This window comes from Polyergus mexicanus, unplaced genomic scaffold (assembly GCF_030449975.1).
Source record: "Polyergus mexicanus isolate NDT 795.1 unplaced genomic scaffold, iyPolMexi1.0 SCAF_9, whole genome shotgun sequence".
Classification (NCBI taxonomy): Eukaryota; Metazoa; Arthropoda; class Insecta; order Hymenoptera; family Formicidae; genus Polyergus; species Polyergus mexicanus.
The window spans coordinates 10,710,870-10,717,591 of NW_027223329.1; positions in this window are offsets into that span (position 1 = coordinate 10,710,870).

Genomic DNA, 6,722 nt, shown 5'->3' on the forward strand with positions numbered 1-6,722 from the left:
TCACTCATTACTTATTTTAGAGGCCTTAGCGTCTACTGTCATGTGGTATTACTCGACGTTAATCGATATATCGCAACGATCACATACTATGAAATTCTGCGACAGCCATCCGCCATCATCATGATTACGAATATATTTTGTTTCAGGTTTTAGGTTAAGGTCAAAGTTAAGGTTTAAGGTTTCAGGTCAGGGTTAAGGTTAAGGTTTCAGGTCAGGGTTAAGGTTTCAGGTCAGGGTTAAGGTTTCAGGTCAGGGTTAAGGTTTCAGGTCAGGGTTAAGGTTTCAGGTCAGGGTTAAGGTTTCAGGTCAGGGTTAAGGTTTCAGGTCAGGGTTAAGGTTTCAGGTCAGGGTTAAGGTTTCAGGTCAGGGTTAAGGTTTCAGGTCAGGGTTAAGGTTTCAGGTCAGGGTTAAGGTTTCAGGTCAGGGTTAAGGTTTCAGGTCAGGGTTAAGGTTTCAGGTCAGGGTTAAGGTTTCAGGTCAGGGTTAAGGTTTCAGGTCAGGGTTAAGGTTTCAGGTCAGGGTTAAGGTTTCAGGTCAGGGTTAAGGTTTCAGGTCAGGGTTAAGGTTTCAGGTCAGGGTTAAGGTTTCAGGTCAGGGTTAAGGTTTCAGGTCAGGGTTAAGGTTTCAGGTCAGGGTTAAGGTTTCAGGTCAGGGTTAAGGTTTCAGGTCAGGGTTAAGGTTTCAGGTCAGGGTTAAGGTTTCAGGTCAGGGTTAAGGTTTCAGGTCAGGGTTAAGGTTTCAGGTCAGGGTTAAGGTTTCAGGTCAGGGTTAAGGTTTCAGGTCAGGGTTAAGGTTTCAGGTCAGGGTTAAGGTTTCAGGTCAGGGTTAAGGTTTCAGGTCAGGGTTAAGGTTTCAGGTCAGGGTTAAGGTTTCAGGTCAGGGTTAAGGTTTCAGGTCAGGGTTAAGGTTTCAGGTCAGGGTTAAGGTTTCAGGTCAGGGTTAAGGTTTCAGGTCAGGGTTAAGGTTTCAGGTCAGGGTTAAGGTTTCAGGTCAGGGTTAAGGTTTCAGGTCAGGGTTAAGGTTTCAGGTCAGGGTTAAGGTTTCAGGTCAGGGTTAAGGTTTCAGGTCAGGGTTAAGGTTTCAGGTCAGGGTTAAGGTTTCAGGTCAGGGTTAAGGTTTCAGGTCAGGGTTAAGGTTTCAGGTCAGGGTTAAGGTTTCAGGTCAGGGTTAAGGTTTCAGGTCAGGGTTAAGGTTTCAGGTCAGGGTTAAGGTTTCAGGTCAGGGTTAAGGTTTCAGGTCAGGGTTAAGGTTTCAGGTCAGGGTTAAGGTTTCAGGTCAGGGTTAAGGTTTCAGGTCAGGGTTAAGGTTTCAGGTCAGGGTTAAGGTTTCAGGTCAGGGTTAAGGTTTCAGGTCAGGGTTAAGGTTTCAGGTCAGGGTTAAGGTTTCAGGTCAGGGTTAAGGTTTCAGGTCAGGGTTAAGGTTTCAGGTCAGGGTTAAGGTTTCAGGTCAGGGTTAAGGTTTCAGGTCAGGGTTAAGGTTTCAGGTCAGGGTTAAGGTTTCAGGTCAGGGTTAAGGTTTCAGGTCAGGGTTAAGGTTTCAGGTCAGGGTTAAGGTTTCAGGTCAGGGTTAAGGTTTCAGGTCAGGGTTAAGGTTTCAGGTCAGGGTTAAGGTTTCAGGTCAGGGTTAAGGTTTCAGGTCAGGGTTAGGTTAGGTTAGGTTAGGTTAGGTTAGGTTAGGTTAGGTTAGGTTAGGTTAGGTTAGGTTAGGTTAGGTTAGGTTAGGTTAGGTTAGGTTAGGTTAGGTTAGGTTAGGTTAGGTTAGGTTAGGTTAGGTTAGGTTAGGTTAGGTTAGGTTAGGTTAGGTTAGGTTAGGTTAGGTTAGGTTAGGTTAGGTTAGGTTAGGTTAGGTTAGGTTAGGTTAGGTTAGGTTAGGTTAGGTTAGGTTAGGTTAGGTTAGGTTAGGTTAGGTTAGGTTAGGTTAGGTTAGGTTAGGTTAGGTTAGGTTAGGTTAGGTTAGGTTAGGTTAGGTTAGGTTAGGTTAGGTTAGGTTAGGTTAGGTTAGGTTAGGTTAGGTTAGGTTAGGTTAGGTTAGGTTAGGTTAGGTTAGGTTAGGTTAGGTTAGGTTAGGTTAGGTTAGGTTAGGTTAGGTTAGGTTAGGTTAGGTTAGGTTAGGTTAGGTTAGGTTAGGTTAGGTTAGGTTAGGTTAGGTTAGGTTAGGTTAGGTTAGGTTAGGTTAGGTTAGGTTAGGTTAGGTTAGGTTAGGTTAGGTTAGGTTAGGTTAGGTTAGGTTAGGTTAGGTTAGGTTAGGTTAGGTTAGGTTAGGTTAGGTTAGGTTAGGTTAGGTTAGGTTAGGTTAGGTTAGGTTAGGTTAGGTTAGGTTAGGTTAGGTTAGGTTAGGTTAGGTTAGGTTAGGTTAGGTTAGGTTAGGTTAGGTTAGGTTAGGTTAGGTTAGGTTAGGTTAGGTTAGGTTAGGTTAGGTTAGGTTAGGTTAGGTTAGGTTAGGTTAGGTTAGGTTAGGTTAGGTTAGGTTAGGTTAGGTTAGGTTAGGTTAGGTTAGGTTAGGTTAGGTTAGGTTAGGTTAGGTTAGGTTAGGTTAGGTTAGGTTAGGTTAGGTTAGGTTAGGTTAGGTTAGGTTAGGTTAGGTTAGGTTAGGTTAGGTTAGGTTAGGTTAGGTTAGGTTAGGTTAGGTTAGGTTAGGTTAGGTTAGGTTAGGTTAGGTTAGGTTAGGTTAGGTTAGGTTAGGTTAGGTTAGGTTAGGTTAGGTTAGGTTAGGTTAGGTTAGGTTAGGTTAGGTTAGGTTAGGTTAGGTTAGGTTAGGTTAGGTTAGGTTAGGTTAGGTTAGGTTAGGTTAGGTTAGGTTAGGTTAGGTTAGGTTAGGTTAGGTTAGGTTAGGTTAGGTTAGGTTAGGTTAGGTTAGGTTAGGTTAGGTTAGGTTAGGTTAGGTTAGGTTAGGTTAGGTTAGGTTAGGTTAGGTTAGGTTAGGTTAGGTTAGGTTAGGTTAGGTTAGGTTAGGTTAGGTTAGGTTAGGTTAGGTTAGGTTAGGTTAGGTTAGGTTAGGTTAGGTTAGGTTAGGTTAGGTTAGGTTAGGTTAGGTTAGGTTAGGTTAGGTTAGGTTAGGTTAGGTTAGGTTAGGTTAGGTTAGGTTAGGTTAGGTTAGGTTAGGTTAGGTTAGGTTAGGTTAGGTTAGGTTAGGTTAGGTTAGGTTAGGTTAGGTTAGGTTAGGTTAGGTTAGGTTAGGTTAGGTTAGGTTAGGTTAGGTTAGGTTAGGTTAGGTTAGGTTAGGTTAGGTTAGGTTAGGTTAGGTTAGGTTAGGTTAGGTTAGGTTAGGTTAGGTTAGGTTAGGTTAGGTTAGGTTAGGTTAGGTTAGGTTAGGTTAGGTTAGGTTAGGTTAGGTTAGGTTAGGTTAGGTTAGGTTAGGTTAGGTTAGGTTAGGTTAGGTTAGGTTAGGTTAGGTTAGGTTAGGTTAGGTTAGGTTAGGTTAGGTTAGGTTAGGTTAGGTTAGGTTAGGTTAGGTTAGGTTAGGTTAGGTTAGGTTAGGTTAGGTTAGGTTAGGTTAGGTTAGGTTAGGTTAGGTTAGGTTAGGTTAGGTTAGGTTAGGTTAGGTTAGGTTAGGTTAGGTTAGGTTAGGTTAGGTTAGGTTAGGTTAGGTTAGGTTAGGTTAGGTTAGGTTAGGTTAGGTTAGGTTAGGTTAGGTTAGGTTAGGTTAGGTTAGGTTAGGTTAGGTTAGGTTAGGTTAGGTTAGGTTAGGTTAGGTTAGGTTAGGTTAGGTTAGGTTAGGTTAGGTTAGGTTAGGTTAGGTTAGGTTAGGTTAGGTTAGGTTAGGTTAGGTTAGGTTAGGTTAGGTTAGGTTAGGTTAGGTTAGGTTAGGTTAGGTTAGGTTAGGTTAGGTTAGGTTAGGTTAGGTTAGGTTAGGTTAGGTTAGGTTAGGTTAGGTTAGGTTAGGTTAGGTTAGGTTAGGTTAGGTTAGGTTAGGTTAGGTTAGGTTAGGTTAGGTTAGGTTAGGTTAGGTTAGGTTAGGTTAGGTTAGGTTAGGTTAGGTTAGGTTAGGTTAGGTTAGGTTAGGTTAGGTTAGGTTAGGTTAGGTTAGGTTAGGTTAGGTTAGGTTAGGTTAGGTTAGGTTAGGTTAGGTTAGGTTAGGTTAGGTTAGGTTAGGTTAGGTTAGGTTAGGTTAGGTTAGGTTAGGTTAGGTTAGGTTAGGTTAGGTTAGGTTAGGTTAGGTTAGGTTAGGTTAGGTTAGGTTAGGTTAGGTTAGGTTAGGTTAGGTTAGGTTAGGTTAGGTTAGGTTAGGTTAGGTTAGGTTAGGTTAGGTTAGGTTAGGTTAGGTTAGGTTAGGTTAGGTTAGGTTAGGTTAGGTTAGGTTAGGTTAGGTTAGGTTAGGTTAGGTTAGGTTAGGTTAGGTTAGGTTAGGTTAGGTTAGGTTAGGTTAGGTTAGGTTAGGTTAGGTTAGGTTAGGTTAGGTTAGGTTAGGTTAGGTTAGGTTAGGTTAGGTTAGGTTAGGTTAGGTTAGGTTAGGTTAGGTTAGGTTAGGTTAGGTTAGGTTAGGTTAGGTTAGGTTAGGTTAGGTTAGGTTAGGTTAGGTTAGGTTAGGTTAGGTTAGGTTAGGTTAGGTTAGGTTAGGTTAGGTTAGGTTAGGTTAGGTTAGGTTAGGTTAGGTTAGGTTAGGTTAGGTTAGGTTAGGTTAGGTTAGGTTAGGTTAGGTTAGGTTAGGTTAGGTTAGGTTAGGTTAGGTTAGGTTAGGTTAGGTTAGGTTAGGTTAGGTTAGGTTAGGTTAGGTTAGGTTAGGTTAGGTTAGGTTAGGTTAGGTTAGGTTAGGTTAGGTTAGGTTAGGTTAGGTTAGGTTAGGTTAGGTTAGGTTAGGTTAGGTTAGGTTAGGTTAGGTTAGGTTAGGTTAGGTTAGGTTAGGTTAGGTTAGGTTAGGTTAGGTTAGGTTAGGTTAGGTTAGGTTAGGTTAGGTTAGGTTAGGTTAGGTTAGGTTAGGTTAGGTTAGGTTAGGTTAGGTTAGGTTAGGTTAGGTTAGGTTAGGTTAGGTTAGGTTAGGTTAGGTTAGGTTAGGTTAGGTTAGGTTAGGTTAGGTTAGGTTAGGTTAGGTTAGGTTAGGTTAGGTTAGGTTAGGTTAGGTTAGGTTAGGTTAGGTTAGGTTAGGTTAGGTTAGGTTAGGTTAGGTTAGGTTAGGTTAGGTTAGGTTAGGTTAGGTTAGGTTAGGTTAGGTTAGGTTAGGTTAGGTTAGGTTAGGTTAGGTTAGGTTAGGTTAGGTTAGGTTAGGTTAGGTTAGGTTAGGTTAGGTTAGGTTAGGTTAGGTTAGGTTAGGTTAGGTTAGGTTAGGTTAGGTTAGGTTAGGTTAGGTTAGGTTAGGTTAGGTTAGGTTAGGTTAGGTTAGGTTAGGTTAGGTTAGGTTAGGTTAGGTTAGGTTAGGTTAGGTTAGGTTAGGTTAGGTTAGGTTAGGTTAGGTTAGGTTAGGTTAGGTTAGGTTAGGTTAGGTTAGGTTAGGTTAGGTTAGGTTAGGTTAGGTTAGGTTAGGTTAGGTTAGGTTAGGTTAGGTTAGGTTAGGTTAGGTTAGGTTAGGTTAGGTTAGGTTAGGTTAGGTTAGGTTAGGTTAGGTTAGGTTAGGTTAGGTTAGGTTAGGTTAGGTTAGGTTAGGTTAGGTTAGGTTAGGTTAGGTTAGGTTAGGTTAGGTTAGGTTAGGTTAGGTTAGGTTAGGTTAGGTTAGGTTAGGTTAGGTTAGGTTAGGTTAGGTTAGGTTAGGTTAGGTTAGGTTAGGTTAGGTTAGGTTAGGTTAGGTTAGGTTAGGTTAGGTTAGGTTAGGTTAGGTTAGGTTAGGTTAGGTTAGGTTAGGTTAGGTTAGGTTAGGTTAGGTTAGGTTAGGTTAGGTTAGGTTAGGTTAGGTTAGGTTAGGTTAGGTTAGGTTAGGTTAGGTTAGGTTAGGTTAGGTTAGGTTAGGTTAGGTTAGGTTAGGTTAGGTTAGGTTAGGTTAGGTTAGGTTAGGTTAGGTTAGGTTAGGTTAGGTTAGGTTAGGTTAGGTTAGGTTAGGTTAGGTTAGGTTAGGTTAGGTTAGGTTAGGTTAGGTTAGGTTAGGTTAGGTTAGGTTAGGTTAGGTTAGGTTAGGTTAGGTTAGGTTAGGTTAGGTTAGGTTAGGTTAGGTTAGGTTAGGTTAGGTTAGGTTAGGTTAGGTTAGGTTAGGTTAGGTTAGGTTAGGTTAGGTTAGGTTAGGTTAGGTTAGGTTAGGTTAGGTTAGGTTAGGTTAGGTTAGGTTAGGTTAGGTTAGGTTAGGTTAGGTTAGGTTAGGTTAGGTTAGGTTAGGTTAGGTTAGGTTAGGTTAGGTTAGGTTAGGTTAGGTTAGGTTAGGTTAGGTTAGGTTAGGTTAGGTTAGGTTAGGTTAGGTTAGGTTAGGTTAGGTTAGGTTAGGTTAGGTTAGGTTAGGTTAGGTTAGGTTAGGTTAGGTTAGGTTAGGTTAGGTTAGGTTAGGTTAGGTTAGGTTAGGTTAGGTTAGGTTAGGTTAGGTTAGGTTAGGTTAGGTTAGGTTAGGTTAGGTTAGGTTAGGTTAGGTTAGGTTAGGTTAGGTTAGGTTAGGTTAGGTTAGGTTAGGTTAGGTTAGGTTAGGTTAGGTTAGGTTAGGTTAGGTTAGGTTAGGTTAGGTTAGGTTAGGTTAGGTTAGGTTAGGTTAGGTTAGGTTAGGTTAGGTTAGGTTAGGTTAGGTTAGGTTAGGTTAGGTTAGGTTAGGTTAGGTTAGGTTAGGTTAGGTTAGGTTAGGTTAGGTTAGGTTAGGTTAGGTTAGGTTAGGTTAGG